At 35.3% G+C, this 17,442-nt stretch overlaps 1 protein-coding gene across 1 annotated transcript in view; it reads left to right on the top strand.

Moving 5' to 3' along the window:
• Positions 1 to 3,379: 3,379 nt before the first annotated feature.
• Positions 3,380 to 17,442, top strand: part of LOC120634529 (zinc finger protein 628-like) — a 154,962-nt gene continuing 140,899 nt past the window's right edge. The window contains exon 1 of the mRNA XM_039905205.1: positions 3,380 to 3,406. The gene's annotated coding sequence lies outside the window, so the exon portion shown is untranslated. The remainder of the gene's footprint in view (positions 3,407 to 17,442) is intronic.

Below are 17,442 nucleotides of genomic sequence, written 5' to 3'. Positions count from 1 at the left end.
TTTTATTGTAGCTACATCTATCTTCTATCTTCTATATATACGAGTATAAAAGAGAAAGTGTGTGGGTGTGTTCCGTATAGGCTCCGAAACGGCTGGACCAATTTCAATGAAACTTTTAAGGAATCTCCGGATTGACCTGGCGAGTAATCCTGTAAACTTTGGTGACGATCGGAGCACTCCTGTTTTTGAACTATCAAACTGTCAAATACAGCTTTTATTTACTATGATGATATTCTTTGTTGGGTGTACATGGGTGTAGATAATGATCTTCACCCGCTCGAGAAGAGAATAGAAGAAAATGAATACGGAGAGAAATAAATGATTTAATATATTATGAGACTTAAATTAAAAATTTAATGATGTAAGCTTATTGTTTAAATAAAAAAAAGCAAAATCTAGCCCGGCGAAGCGGGCTGGGTACGCTATTATATAATATAATACGTCGACTTCTCTGGCGCAGTGTTGTTTTAGGTTGGAGATCCTGGGTTTTTTTTCCCGGCCAGGGAAATTTGGGAACTCATTATTTCCGAATTTTCTCTGGACTACAGACTACAGTCTAGTCTGGCTTCGGCCGTGGCTGGATTCCACCCTACCAACAAAACCATGCCGCTAAGCGATTTAGTGTTCCATTACGATGTTGCGTAGAAACCGATTAGGGTTTAATATAACTGCTATACTAACCTAACATGTTAATCCGCTACCATCTTAGTGCATCAAAATTTACCACCTGGTGGAGTTGCAGTCAAGCGTTAACTTGTTGTGGAATAAAAAAAAAATTGTCTATCATCAAAATCATATAGATTAGCATTTTTCGTAATCATCATTAACCTAAGAAACCAGTGTTTTATTGTATTTAATTTAACTAACCCGTTAAGGGGTATGATAGTTATATTAAACTTTACCTTATCGGCTTCTACGTGACAGCGTACCGGATCGCTCGATCAGGGCGATGATAACTAACCACGGCCGAAGCCACCAGACGAGACCACAAAAAATCAGAAATTATTAATTCCTAATGTGCCCCTGCCAGGGATCGAACCGGGGCCAACCGCTTTAAACAAAACCACAACGCTAGCTGATACGCCAGGTCGACAATATTTACTAAACTAAAAAATGCGAGTATGTTTATTTGTTTGTTTTTGTGTCCTTCCTTAACTCCCTAACTAAGCAAGCCAATCAACTTGACTACTTTTTATTCCAGGAAAAACAACGGTTCCCACGCTATTTGTCAAAAACCGTATAGACGCGGTCAACAGCTAGTATATAATAAAAAAATAAAAAAATATGTGGTGTAACAATCCATCCTCAAGTTCTCAGTACATTAAAACGTATGCTACAAAAACTTGAGAACGCGCTCTCATGCCTAAATAAATAACACACACTTTCGAATTTAGCACAAATGCTTACATAATAGTATTACAAAGCGACACTCTATGATCTAACTAAAATACTTTTACAAAAATATAATACAGAATTCAAAATAAGAACGGGCAAAAACAAAATGCATGTGGAATAGATTCTATATTCAACACTAAGGAACTAACTCCTTTCACGATCCTATCCTAATAATAATTATACCGCTATAGAACGAAGATTTCTACCAGTTGCGTCCTAGAAACCTACGCCTACAGACAAGCATTTCTTTCTATACGTAATGCTATAGCTAAAATTCATAGTGAAATAAGTATAAGAACTAGCTTCTAAAAAACTAGTTAGAAGGGACGCCTTAACCCCACGTATGTATCCAAACAAAAAGTGTTCTTATGCTCCTCAAGTTATAGTCTGCTTTCTATTGGTTTTTGTAAAGCAGATGGGATCTTCTTCAACTTGGGGAACGAATGCGGCAGTACAGGCCAATGCACGGTGCATACAACTAATAGTGTTGCGTCTTGCATCGGAATAGAATAGTGATGTTCGTGTATTGCAACGTTAGAATTGATATTGTTATTCAAATACTCGTAAAATTGAGACAATAGTTTATTACTTGAGTAGGGGTAATATTTCAAAGATTACTCTTATTTTTTTTTACGTGGATTCAAAATTGAAGTATTCACATTTTTCAGAAGTATCCATGACAACTGTAGCTCAAAAAATTTGCAAAAATTACTTTATTACGACTAATGTAGTTTATAACTGTTTCTCCAATGAAAAGCTTAGTTTTGTGCTGAAAATCCTTACCTTGCCCTTTGCACTAAACTTTCGTAAAGTCAAACTAATTCGAGGAAGATTTATGTAAATCTTTTTTTTTAAATCTAAATTGGACTAGCATAAAACATACATTAAATCTGACCTGATAATAATTAAGATTAAATGCGAATTGAAAATAATGGTTAATCAATGAAGAAGTGTTACAGAACATATTCAAGGAAAGCGACTAAACTAATTGTATAAAGACTATTCCTTACATCGTGCACTTAAAAGATAGTTTCCTAAAATAGTTCGTTTACTCAATTAAGACTAAAACTAAACTATTGACTAAAAAGAAAAAGTTTAAAACAAAGTTTAGTTGGTTCGCGCGCTGCCCTGTGCCTGCGTTCGATATAGGCTAAAACATATTATTATATGCAAGACGTTTCTTGTACTACGCCAAATCTAGGGTTGGACACTCATTCTATTTATTGCAATCTATTTTCTGAGATTACCTTTTTAAATATATTAAAAAAATGGCTAATTTCTAACTTCAACTTAAAATTACTAAAATTATATCGACAATTGGATATTATTGAAAATATTTTCTTTTTAATTTGATGTTAGATGTCGAGGAGTGGATGAGAAAAAATAGAGTAAAGAACTTAATGAGAAATATATTAACATAACAACGGTAAGAACAAGTTGGTATCGATGCTAAAAATAACACTAAAGCGATCGCTAGGCCCTAATGATGTATGCAAAGCCGATGCAAGGAAGTGGGGCTCTGGTCCTAGCACAGCCCTACGCCCCGCAGGCAAATATGAACGAATGTAAGTTGACTTAGAATAAGTATGTTCAGCAATCGAGACTCGGCCAGTGTTAGATCATAATGTGTTGAAAGTGCTTGCGCGCAACACTACGCCTAACAATGAAAACGCACCGGCGATTTTCGAAAATTTCAAACTGAAATTCCAAAGTGAAATTGAGAACGCGCCAACCATCTCCGAAATACGGCGGTAAATGCCCGAAATGTGATCACGGATTGTCGATTTAAAAAGTGAACTGACGTGGCCTAGGCGGGAAATCGAAAATATATTGACACATAAATTTTATCGTCTCAACGCGTGAAATTAGAAAAATGTAATAGGTTATAAAAAAGTGCTTAGCGATAAAAAGATTGGCGCGTAAATGGGGACATGCTATTTCGCGTTATGGACTATAAATTTGTAATGTGAGATATTTGGACTTTTTTTTAAAGTGTCGGAAAAGGACGAAGGTCAGTTGAGTGTTTTATAATGTCTTCTCGTTTATTTCTATTGTGCTTTTTTACCATTACTTTAGGAATTTTATTTTACACTATGATTTCAGAAGGTATTATTTTCTTAAGTAAATAATAAATGCCATTTCTTAATTCTAATACTTAGTGTTATAGTTTTAATAATAGCGTGCATTTATTAAGCTATTTAATATAAAGTAAAGGAAAAATTGTGAGGTTTTGTAAATATGAAGTAAGTATCAACTTGAAAAAAGTTAAAAAAGTTTACTTTTGGCGTTGCTTTTATTCTCTAGTAATAAAATAGAAAGTAAGTGATTTTTTTCAATGCCTTTAGAAATTATTGAACAATATCTTAAAACATAATCTGGGTTCATAAGGAAACCATTTTTTACTACGGTCTGTTAATTTTTCTGACGCGATTTAATATTTCCTTAGTTTTCTACTGGCTTTCTTCAGTTTCTTAATAATCAAATATGTTAATCATTACTTATGTGTTTTCTCATTTTCTTATCAACTATACTTAATTTTGATTAACAGCTATTTAAAATAAATTAATAATAGAACTGACAAGGACTTATTTTATTAATGAGAGGTGCATCAACAGACTTTGAATGAATACCTATTAGATTTTTTTAATTTGTAGGGGATATACATTTTCTTCCTTTCCCTATTTGAGTTACTTGTCTTGGTAGATTCTGCCTTCCGAACCGGTGGTAGAGTCACTACAAACAGACTGATTTGACGTTTTAAAAGTGCTTATAAAGTAGGTTGTAAATTTTGATTGTTGATTTTTTTTTTGAATCATTTTTTCAACCGATATACACGATATGTTTATTCGGTCACCTTACTCTTTAAGAGATTTCAGTTCTTCAAGATTTCATTGGTTTTTTTGTCCATCATCTCTCTGCGAAAAACTTGATGTCTATGCACCGCCAACGCTGAAATTTAGTACCTCGGGAACCGAAACCTCTTTAAAGTTCTTCCAAGTTAATGGAGAACTTTTCTTTTTCTCTGTGATTAACTAAGATATGTGACAGAAACCAAACGTTTCTGTACGGATCTTTTTTTTTTATTTTCTTTTTTAAATTATATTGGAAAAAAAAATAGATACAATAACATCAGCCACGGCGAGTTCGCAAGTGTATGTCTATACAATTGTATGGATCTTCAACAACTTACTCTAAATGTTAACATTTAGACATTTTTTATCAAACAGTTGTAGTTTTTGACTGTTGGCTAAAAAATTTCCATTGTTATACCGACTATTATTATCACGTAACCATGTTAAAAAACCCTTCAATCCGTATTGAAGCATAGCCGAAAGATACCGTAGCTACTATCCTTCTTATTAAAAAAGACGTACCCCCAAAGCAATTTCTTCTTCTCAGTCGGTTCGCTCTTGTCAGAGCGGTCGTGGTCGTCATTTAAGGGTTGTGGCACGCTTAACTATTCGTCGCCACTCCTCTCTGGCAGATGACTTTCTAGCACACTCATGTAAGGGGACAGCCACTGCAGCCTTTATTTCTGCCTTTATTTCTTCCGCGTGATCTGGTGCCCTCGATTCTTCCTTGGACAACCAGACGTTCAATGGAGTCGTTGTCTCTTCTGGATACGTGACCAAAGAACGTGAAAATACGAGCCTGTACTATGGAGGATAGACGTTGCGGTAGCGTTTCGTTAAAAAACGATTAGGGGTAGGTACAGCTTACCGATAAGCCATACCCCTAACAGTTTAGCCCAATATTATTTTAGATTGCGTCATCGAAACGAATTATAGAGCTTACTTAATGAAACTAAAAACTACTGTAAGTATACTTTCGGGCTTGCGTTATTGAAGTTTATATATCGATAATATCTTCCTATTACCGGCTTACTCAGTCTCCTCCCACAATAAGAAAGGTTTAGGCCGTATTCCACCACGCTGGCCCAGTGCGGATCGGTGGACTTCATATACCGTTGAGTAGCCTTTGATTTGTATATCGCTTGTACAGCATTAATTACTCTCCTATGAAATAGTTAATATAGCATTGCCCATGCCCAGTAGTGGGACATCGATTAGCTTATTATAATGTTGATGGTGATGACTGATCGTAATAATATTTCCCATTCGTTACGTATACTTACACAGTATATTTTTTTTGAAGTATTAAACTCAGATTTTTTTCTCGGACGTCTGTCTAGTTTCCGCTATTTAAAAATAATAATTTGGATTGGACGTAAGTATACGTCATAATATATATACTCCACGCTTCTTGACTTGTGTCAGACTTAAGTGGCAAATTTCATAATCAATTAGGATTATTAATTTCCAATGTTTTCAAACGGATCAATTGTGAGTAAGTGAATAAAAATTCAACAGTTTTATAAAAATCTCTAAATATTTATTACTTTTGTAATAAATAAATTATTAATAAATTTTCTGACGATTGCGACATTCCATAATATTCAATGACAAATTTATATTGACATGTGCTGATCTAACCTTCAATTTTCTACTCCCTATTATTCAAATTAACAAATGAAAATATTTATCAAATGTGAAAGTTATATTAATGAATTTTAAATAGTATATAAAATGAAATAGTGAATATTAAATGAAATGGCGGATTCCCAGGAATCTTCTCTTTCATTAATAAATAATAATGAAAGTTTTACTTCAATCGCGCCTAAAGGTTACACGCACACACTTTTTTTTATTCTCTTCAATTATTCTAAGACGCAAACCTTAACCTGGCAATAAGGAACTCAAAACAAAAAGATTTATCCAATATGGTATCGTTCGGAAGTTATGCGTACACAAACATTTCGGCAAATAATTCCTGGTTTAAAAATAAGCCTAAACCAAGTTATCAAAGTATATTTTTGGTTGTGCCATTTTATCTAAAGGATTATCACAACGGATGAGGGATCGTTGATAAAATGATACAAAACAATTGAACATCCATCGGTCAGATCGCTCCAGATATTACCAAAAAGACAAAGTTCAAACGCATCGTTTGAATCTAGGACTTATTTTAATTGTCTTTATACGCTGCGATAGTCAATGAGTTAACTCCAATTAGTTCATAAGAAAGCCGCGCTCTCGAAAAAGAGCAACCACTGAGTTTCTAGGCTAGTGCAGAAGTTAAAAACGTGTCAATTTCTGATCGTTGGCTCATTCGATTAGGAATGCCGTCTAGAAAAATGTTTCAAAAGTATATATTAGCACACAAAAATTGCAATTGTTATTAACAAATTAATATGATAAACGGTCTACCGGTGATCCTAGAGCGGGCAGTTACCTTGGCCAAAGAATTAGTTTGGCCATCCAAAGGGGCAATGCAGCATCTTAAGAACTGTGCCTCGCTGCTGTTTCAAAGAAGTTTTAGATTTATTTAGTTTAACATAGTTTATTTAAGGCTATATATATATATAAAAAAGTTTGATAGTTGACTTTCAATAATTAAAACAATACCATTTTTTCTACAAACGTAGAATAAGCCAAAAGATAAAATTTGAAAAAAAGATATCAAAAATTAACACGTTTTTAAACGTCTTGACTAGACTATTCTTGCCGGTTTCTTCTCGGTAGTAACCGCTTTCTGAACGAGAGGTCACATCAACCGAACGGTAGCGCTTGAATAGGCCTACCTCTAAAGAGTGAAGAGTCAATAAAACAGACAGACTGAGGTAAAACAATCGGATCCTGAGGGTTCCGAAAAAATAAATTTTAAATGCATTTTAAATTTATAAAATTGAGGTAAAACAAAATAATAATTCCATAATTCAAAATGTTTAGGAAATTATTTATTCAATTCATACCAGTTCTATTACTCGTATTAAATGTTATAAATACGTAAAAGTTTTTGTTTGTCTTTTCTTTACGTCCTTACTAAACAAGAATTTTTTTTTTTTTATAAGTATAATAGACATAGACTTATTTTTATAAATTAACTAGCTGTCCCGGCGAACTTCGTACCGCGGATGATTTTTTTTTTTATGAATGTTATATTTTAATACTTATTATCGTATTCCGGTCTAAGAGGAATCTAAAAAATCAAATATCATAAAAATTGGTCCAGCCATTCTTGAGTTTTAAATGGTGTAACTAACACAACTTGCTTTTATATATATAGATATGTAAAATTAAACTAGGAACCTAATCGACTAGATGTTTTGCATAGAGTTAGTCCAAAGTACGGAAAGTAACATGTACTGCTTTTTATCCCGAGAAAACAACGGACTCGGATTTGCAATACCTTATTAATCGCAGAACACAGCTTAGAATTCTATTAATTCTATATTTGAGCTTAATAATAATAATGTTTATTTCCAAATTATCGTAAGTCTAAACAAAAACAAAAAGGTTTTCTTATTTTATAGGATGAAGCATACATGCAATCTTTAATAATTATTTTACTACAAGCTTCTGAAGCTAAACTAAGAAACCTTGTATTTCAGCTTCAGCTTTCAATAGCGTCCCGAATAATATTATCACTAATTTATGATAACGGTGGTTAAATTCCACCAAATTAGACTGAAGCAGCGTTTTGCCTTAAAACTTCTCCATTGGGTAAGAAGATATTAATTTAATTAAAATTGACTTGCCACAATCTTTTATTACATATATTTTAATATATTTCATCATCATCAACAGCCTATCTCAGTCCACTGCTGGACTAAGGCCTCTTCATTTGCACGCCATCTCCGTCTATTGCTGGTTAGCTGCACCCAGTTCTTCCCTACTGCCTTTACAATATCATCTCGCCATCGAGCTGGTGGTCGGCCGATGCTTCTGCGGTTGCCAATCTAGAATCACTCGGCTCCACCGCCCGTCCTCCCTTCGACATATGTGACCCGCCCAGTTCCATTTCAGGGCCGCTGCTCTTTGAACGATGTCAGTGATTCCAGTTCGGTTCCTGATCTCTACCTTGGGAATCTTATCTAATAGAGACAAAACTAACATCGCTCATTCCATTGCCCGCTGAGCCACTTTGAGCCGGTGCACCACCTTCTTTGTAAGGGTCCATGTCTCTGCTCCATATGTCATTTAATATATTTATATTGCTATTTTAAAACTTTAACGCCATTATTCAGTGTCGGTTTTATCTTAACCTTTTTATCAAATTGAAAATTTATCGAGTTGGATATTTAAAGTGATCTTTTGGACCAATTTCCTCGCGACATACCTTTTGTGAGAGGAATTCCTAAGAAACACCTTTCTGACTTTCAGAGAAAAGTATTTTTTAACGTTCTCAAACAGTGCAGGAAACGTACGTATATACATTATTATTATTTAAGTTTCACTGATTAAAACCTTCTTAGTTTTCTAAGGAATCGTATATCACATATTTATATGTTTTAGAATATAAAAGGCTTGGCGCCTTGTTGCGCAATGTCATTTTAAAGGCAATATGTTGTTTCGTAGACGGACGGTGAATGTTTTATGAAGATGTTGACTGTTTCCATTGGCATTATATGTTATCGTGAGGAAATATTATGTGTTATTGGAAAAATATATAAAAAACAGTCGGTATGATGCGTGCAGTAAATACAATTATTGCTTGGCGATTTAGTTAAAAGGAAAAATAAATAATTTGTATGTATGTGTGTTGTGTGTTGTATGTGTGTATATAAAATGGAAAAATATCCAAGCGAGTCATAAAAACTTAAGTGTAGGCTTTTTATAAATCGTTCAATGTCGATCCGCCCGCTTAGTACATATGTACATATTTAACATTTAATATACGCATCAAAACTGCCACCTACGTTCCGATTTGAATAAAGAAATTTTTGATTTTGACTTTGACTTTGACTTCAGTGCATAAATTTTAATTCAATTCAAAAATGTTTTATTCATTTAGACCTTATCACAGACACTTACTTCATACATATAACATGTTACCATTTATATTAGTCGATGGTGATAACTGCATTCGTTAACTTAAAACTAAAGCTAGGAGGGTTGGAAATGCGCCCTGGTCTAAGAAGAGCCCACAACAAACTTATGGGGCTAAGTTTGTTGTGGGCTCACAGTCGAATTAATATTTAGCTATGAAGCTAGAGTAATTTTTACCCAAGCTTTTTTATTATACATCTAATCCTTAATATTATAATAGGATTTTTCTATTAGCCGTAGCCGTGCCATACACTGTATGCACGTCACTCTGTGTGTTTATATGTTTTAAAGAATAATAAACCGATTCAACCGAACGGTTTCAACTTTACCATGCGAGGCGTAAGTGCGACAGCGTCAGAGATTGCGCTGGCTAAGCAAAATTACTCAATACGTGACCACCATAAACATATGTATACCAAAAAAAACCAAAACGACTGCAGAATCTTTTACTGGAATATTTAATGGAGGAAATTTAGAAAACCTTTCATTGTTCGAAGGCTTACACTTTTCTTTATTTATTTAGTAGCAATTCTATTAAAATGGCATAATATGGATTACATAGTGATAAATTATGTCAATCTAAAATAAAAATTAACCTTTAAAATGAAACCCTTTGAGGGCGTTGTAAATAGATTTATCGAGACATTTACTCCGACAAGCTTACCGATATATTTAAATTTTCTTCTAACACATAAATAGGTTTATAGCTCCACTATTTTTGATTACCTTTTCTAACCAATATAACAACATTCAACTGAAGATTAAATAGCCATCTACATCCTAGACGAGCTAACAAACTTAGGCTGTAACATCTCCTGTGTTGCCCACTTCAGATATGCGTAAAAGCACTGCCTAACTTAAAAAATTACAGGATTTTTTATGTTATACCATTTACCTATAGTATGCTATACACGCAACTGATCATCAGTCACTATCATGTGTGATATGTATATATATATTTTTATATACTTTATTCGTATTCGAAACTTAAAAAGGAGGATACAAAAGGCGGCCTTATCGCTTAATTGCGATCTCTTCCAGGCAACCTTAGGTTAAGGGAAACCAAGAGAAACCGATTGGTGGGGTTCAGTAGCTTGAACAATGAACGAATGCTTATAAAACTTTGTTTTATGAAACTGCATGCTCAAAGTCAGCGTACGACAAGAACGTAAATCTGACTGCACTACAACAAAATAAAATTTCTCGTTCTGGTTCAAGCTAGGCTAACTTTGGGGCTAGATGGCGCTGTGTGCATTGTCGTAGTATATTTATTTATTTACTTATTTATTATATAAGAAGATGTTTTCGGGTTTAATAACACACAGTACAGAAGCGAAAGAACAAAATATTGCAAATAAATGCAACTTTTCTTATAGTTGAAAGGAAAATCCGCATAGTTGTATTATCAAGCAATGGAAACAGATGTGAACGTATTGCCTAGCTTAGCTTACACGCAAATTTACATACATTTTAATAAACTCAGTCGCGGACTTAAGTGGAAAAATGTTGTAATTCCAACGAGAATCGAACTGAGCGATCTTACGATAATATTATGATGAATGAGAGATTTATGTGTGATCATTAAGATAGGGCGATTGTTGGGAATATATTATTTAACGCCCTAAAACCTTTTCATCGTCATCATCATTTCAACCAATCGACGTCCACTGCTGGACATAGGTCTTATGTAGGGACTTCCACAATACACGATCCTGGGCCGCTTGCCTCCAGCGGCTCCCAGCGAGTCGCCTGATGTCATCTGTCCACCTCGTCGGGGGCCGATCTACGCTGCGTTTACCGGTGCGGTACCATTCCAGCACCTTAAGACCCCAACGTCCATCGGTTCTCCGAGCTATTTGCCCTGCCCATCGCCACTTCAGCTCCGCGACTCGCTGAGCTATGTCAGTAACTCTAGTTCTTCTACGGATCTTCTACTCATTTCTGATTTGATCACGTAGTTATACTCCAAGCATAGCTCTCTCCATCGCCCGCTGAGTGACTCTGAGCCTTATTATGAGGCCCATAGTGTATAATCCTTTATTGGAATATAAATATTATGTAGGTAGGTATAGAACACAGATATTGCCAATTACCTGCAACAGTAAACATTTTGAAATAATTCCAAGTAGTAAACGTACTAATAATTACAAAAATATAAGCCGTCTAACTGTTCACTTATGGGCATGGTATCATGTTTATCGAAATCTATCAATATATTATTCATGGTTCTTATTTTATCTACCTATTAGATAATATTGCATGTCATTTGACGAAACATATTTGCACGCTTAAACGATATTGTATCATCATTTTACTAACATAGCAGATAAATTTTATTATTATCCTAGCCCAGCGAATCATCTCTTAAATTGATGATTACAATAAAAAAAAGTCAGTATAAATTACTAGTATAACATGCTCTCTGAGGCACAGAGTTTGACACACACACTACCCTTTTTTTGTGGGAAAATCGTCATGGATACCACCACACAATGGGGAAGGGCAGTATTTATGTCAAACTCTTACCGACTAAAGCCCCACAGAGTTTCAACTCGTCGCCCGGTGACTGGGTTGCCAGACCCAGTCACCGGTGGCACCCACCGAGGTAGATAGATATTGCTGTGGTCTCCTCTGAGACCACATCACTCTTTTCTTCTCTATACACCATAGAAGGAATAACAGGAACAGGAACACATTTAACATTTTTTGTTAAAGCAACGTACTTACCTAACTCCGAAAAGTTAAGAGATGCGTGACGGGAATCAAAGCTCTAACCACTAGCACCGCTTTATAGCCGAGTTGTATTTTGTATGTAAATCCAGTTTATTTCATATACCTTTTCGATATAATTGCTACATACTAAGTGGTTCTCATGATAAATTTATTATGTCCGTAATTAATAGTAGTATTAGAAAATTGTAACTTGTATCAATCTATTTCTGACACCTGAACGAGTACGTTATCTATAGGAACCTTAAGGTCGTATGCTTTTATTAATGACCTGTAATAGGATAATCTGTTACTGCGACTATGATTTAGTGGTTATGAACGCATCACAAAGACCTGGGTTCGATTCTTTGACCATGTCAAAAAGTGACAGATAGACAAGGAGTTCTAGGTTTGAGTGGCTCCCGGTTTTCTTTTTAGAGTTCTGAGTACCAGCTTAGAGTTAGCATATTGTTGTTTACAGAATTATGAACATACAGAATATTGACAGCTGACTGGCGACGTTGTCAGCCACCCTGTTTTCTGAGTTCAAGGCCGTTGGTTCGATTCCCACAACCGGAAAATGTTTGTGTGATGGACATGAATGTTATTCAGTGTCTGGGTGTTTATCTGTGTATTATAAGTTTTTATGTATATTATTCATAAAAATATTCATCACTCATCTTAGTACCCATAACACAAGCTACGCTTACTTTGAGGCTAGTTGGCGATGTGTGAATTGTCGTAGTATATTTGTTTATTATGCCGCCATTATTGTATGCAGTGCATTGTGCCCAAAAACAACGTGAAAAAGTCCCGCGCACATCTCACTTTAAACCTGCGGAATATTGCTAGCTCACAACTTTTTTCCCATTTCCCCGTTTCATGGTAAACGTTTCGAACATTAGAGGTAAAAAAATTACTGTCAACTGCTAAATGGTATGCAGTGACTAGCCCTTTGTTTCAGAAACACTTCTAAAGTGAAGTTGTTTTTGATGCTTTAATATTAGTTGTATACACGGTTTCTGGATGTTCGTAATTCTGTGTTGGTGGTATCTACCCCGTGCCTTCAAGAGCACATAAAGCCTTCTCGTTTAATCCCGGCTATTATCATTAACAAATCCGCACTGAGCCAGCGTGGTGGACTGCGGCCTTAACCCTTCTCATTGTGGGACGAGACCCGTGCCCTATAGTGGGCCTATGAGCGAGATTTCCATTCAATTTTCTAATCTTGGCGAGGTAACCTTGTATAGGTTTATAAGTCATGCAAATGAAAAGCATTTCATTTTCTTACCAGTTCTGATCGGGGAAGCTATGATATTTAATAAGTTGTGTTACTCGTATGATTTTTTATAACGCGCCAAAATAATTACCCAATATCTGCAACAATTTATTTATTTCTTATAATTTCATTCCTTCAATATAACTCTAAACCATCTCAGGAAGGTATCCGCTGTACTATGCCGTACGCTCAGCCACTCGTTACATTTTAACAGATAAACGATCGGTAGATTTCCTAAGAGCATTTTAATTGGATGAATAATTCTGTTACTCGGTGCCCGGTTGTTGCAAACTAAGCATACGGTCAATGTATAGGTTTTTTCTTCCTCATCAGTACCATATAGTGCTAGTTCAATTTTAAGATTACAAGATGAACACATATATATATATGTTATATATATATATATGTTTATGTCATATATTTGATGGTGCATATATATTATATATATATTTGCAAATATATTTATATATATATGCACCAAAACAACATAAAAAGGCTCAGAGTCACTCAGCGGGCGATGGAGAGAGCTATGCTCGGAGTATCTCTACGCGATCGAAACAGGAATGTTGAGATTCGTAGAAGAACCAGAGTTACCGACATTGCTCAACGAGTCGCGAAGCTGATGTGGCAATGGGCCGGGCACATAGTTCGGAGAAAGGATGGACGTTGGGGTCCCAAGGTGCTGGAATGGCAGCCCCAAACTGGTAAGCGCAGCGTTGGTCGATCCCCAACGAGGTGCACATACAACATTAAGCGCGTCGCAGGTAGCCGCTGGATGCAAGCGGCTCAGAACCGTGGAATTTTTAACTCCCTACAAAAGACCCAGCAGTGGACGTCTATCGGTTGCTATGAAGGTAATGATTATATATGCACCACCTACCTATCTTCTTGAGCTGTGTTTTACGCCTTTGTATACTTGTAAATTGTATACTTTTCGTTAAAGTTTTATTTACATTTTTTCTATGTTTATAAGGTTAACAATAAAAGTTTATTCATTCATTCATTAAGTCATTGGACTTAATTCTTAGACATATACTATTGCATAAATTTAGGTAAAAAAAATGTTACTAATCACTACTTAATCAGTCCTAAGGCTACATTGTAATTTTAATAAAGTCACACGAGAATTTAACCAAAATAAATTAATTGTTCATAAAACTATAAAACACGCTTGATATTTAAACCAAACTTATTTCTACCTTTTGGTTTTGTTTATTTGTATAAGCGTTATGTTTAGTTTTAGAGCGAAATAAAGCGGTAACCTTCCAATTTGTTAAAAAGAGATACTAAAGATTATGGTACGAAAAAAAAACAAAAAAATTATATAAATTAACACAATTATTATTTCGCAATTTGAAAAATGGAACAAACTTATCCAATAAGTGTACATATTGCCATCGGTCCTCGCTATATCTACAAAGTTTGAACGAAATCAGACCGTTTGAAGAAGTTCTAAATCAAATAGAAAGGGATCGGTTACAGACTGTATGTCTTTACAAAACAAACATACAAGTGAAGCTAACAAAAAGCGTGTATAAAAGTACCATGTAGTAAGTCATTGGATTACAATGCGTAAGTCAGGCTAGACGAGGTAAGGCATGCATGATGGACGCTGGGATCCCAAAGCGCTTTCCAGCATTCGTAAACAATTTAAGTAGTAGCGGAGCTTTTTGTGACAAAGCCATCATGGCTGTGTGTGAAGAAAAAAATGCCTGCAAGCCTTAAAGTTTTCCATAATGTTGTCAAGGACGTGTGAAGTCTACAAATCCAGCGATGACATGGATTGCGCCCTAAACCCTTCTTTTTCTGACAGGAGACCCGCGCCCTGTACTGGGTTAATGGTTTGACGATGTTCACGATAAAAAAGTCAATGTGTATAACACTACACTAGTACTTCCAACCGTTTCTAGGACAAAGAAATAGTGCCTAGAATAGCTTATAGGTATATAAGAGTGTCGTGGATGCTCTATTGTCACCTTTTTCCTGCAAACGGCTTTTATAATCCAAACAAACCATTGTTCTACTACTGTGTTGACACATTTGATGTGAGTCTACGAAATTGGTACCTGAACGTACCTATGTCTCATATGTAGGTATATGTGTTCTGGACTTTTATAAATTCTAATTTAAACTTTATTTATTTCAAGTATGCTTAGCTCGCGTGGTAATTTGAAAAATTTTGTAAGGTGTAAAACACCGCCCATGAATACAGAACAGTGCACATTTCGCTTGAAAAATTTTGTTTTTTCCATTAACATAGCTACCATTAGGCATATTAATTTCGAGCATGGAACACACCCCCTTGTGAGTCGGATGTTTTTCCAGGACCAAAAGTAGCCTATGTTACACTCCGTCCTTTCTCATTTGTCTAAAATCAAGGAGTTGGTTTCTTTTGTAAGAACTTAGAACGTGAATGAAGGACAATTTTAAGTGTGAAAATACGAATTTTCCTGCGACTCACCCTCGTGAGTTTGATGTTTTTTCAGGACCAAAAGTAGCTCTATATTACACTCCATCTTTTTAACTATACCTATGCCAAAGATCAAGTTGATTAGTTATTTTTTTAGGGATTGAATGAAGGACAATTTTTCGTGAAAAAATACAAATGTTCCTGTAAGACTCCCGTTTTATGTTTTTTCGGGACTAAAATTAGTCTATGTTACACTCCGTCCTTTCAGCTAACTCTATACCAAAATTCAAGTCGATCGATACATAAATTAGATACAAACAACAAACAAATAATGCACCTTCGCCTTTATTACATTAGTTAGGATTTTGAAACTTCAAGTCTGTCTTCAGTACTAGTAAACTTTTAACCACCAGTTCGCAAGGCAGATTCTACAAGTAGAAGCTGCCAAGAAATTTAGAAATTTAAACCTTTAACAGGTTAGCCAGCTACCATTTTGCATCATCACTTACCACAAGGTGTGATTGCAGTCAAGGGCTAACTTGTAGAATAAAAAATTGGTTGCCTGTAAAGTCGGTATACGGGCGAAAGTTTTACGTGACAACGACTTTGAGTGGTAAAATAATTTTAATGTGAATATTCATTCGTATAGTATGAAGAAGGATGAAATAATAGTAACAATTTAAAACATTTATTTATACAAAGAATTATATTTAAAACATTAATTTATACAAAGAATCTCGCACTGAATTTCATATTAACAAAATTTTATTTTTACCTTTACACATACATACGTATTTATATACAAATATACATACAATAACTTGCAATACATTTGCGTACAATGAAACAGCGTTTACTACAAAGGGACGCGTGCCTTTCACTTTTTATGTCTGTCTCTCTCGCTCTTAGGCGGGCTAACCATGCCCGAGTGGAAGGGACGCGTGCCTCTCACTCGCTCTCATTGTGAGCGCATAACGTGAGCGGAGCGTAACGCAGTTTCTTGAAGTGTCACCCGGCAAACCAATTTATAAGACGTTGTCACGTCAATAAAAAAATATATATCTATCATGTAGGTATACACTTTTATTGCACAGAAACAAAAATCCAGCGTTAAATACAATTTGGGGGCCGTATCGCTACATAGTGAAAGTATCTACCAAAATGAATAAATGTTGAAGTTTATATAATATGCCGTGGTGGGCATTATAATAATAGTGTACAACAAGAAATACGCATCGCACAAATCCTCACTGCATAAACCTGATTACTCTATGTCGATCTTTTTTATGAAAAAGTGCTTTTATAACACTTCTTCAATAACGGTCCACTGCTGGACTAAGAGTCCTCTGCCTACGGGAAGGTTTGCCCATAATCACAAAGCTGGTACGTAGTAGGTAGTAGTAGCACAGAGCACGCTTCTCACGATCTACGTTATGTCCCCTAAGTCGCCTCGTACGATAACTGTATTCTGATCGGCCGTCACCACACGGTACATATATACCATACGCGAAATTCAAATTTTTGAGTCTTTTTTACGCTTCCGTAGAAGTTATGAATTTACCGGCCTTTGTTTGTATGTTGGTGCATCTGTATCCGGTGTTTCGGGTGTCATAACCTTTATGAAACTGACGATATGGCGGACACGACAGGCAAAAATTCGCAAAGTAATAAAATATATACTAAAGTAGAGTGTGAATTTAACGCCATGTAAATTTAACTTTCAGCGTTTTGGTTTTACAATGTCCTTATTTACTATTTTG

This window comes from Pararge aegeria, chromosome 24 (assembly GCF_905163445.1).
Source record: "Pararge aegeria chromosome 24, ilParAegt1.1, whole genome shotgun sequence".
In the NCBI taxonomy this organism is placed as follows: Eukaryota; Metazoa; Arthropoda; class Insecta; order Lepidoptera; family Nymphalidae; genus Pararge; species Pararge aegeria.
Note: the sequence above shows the minus strand (reverse complement) of the source record. Positions and strands in the feature narration are given on the sequence as shown.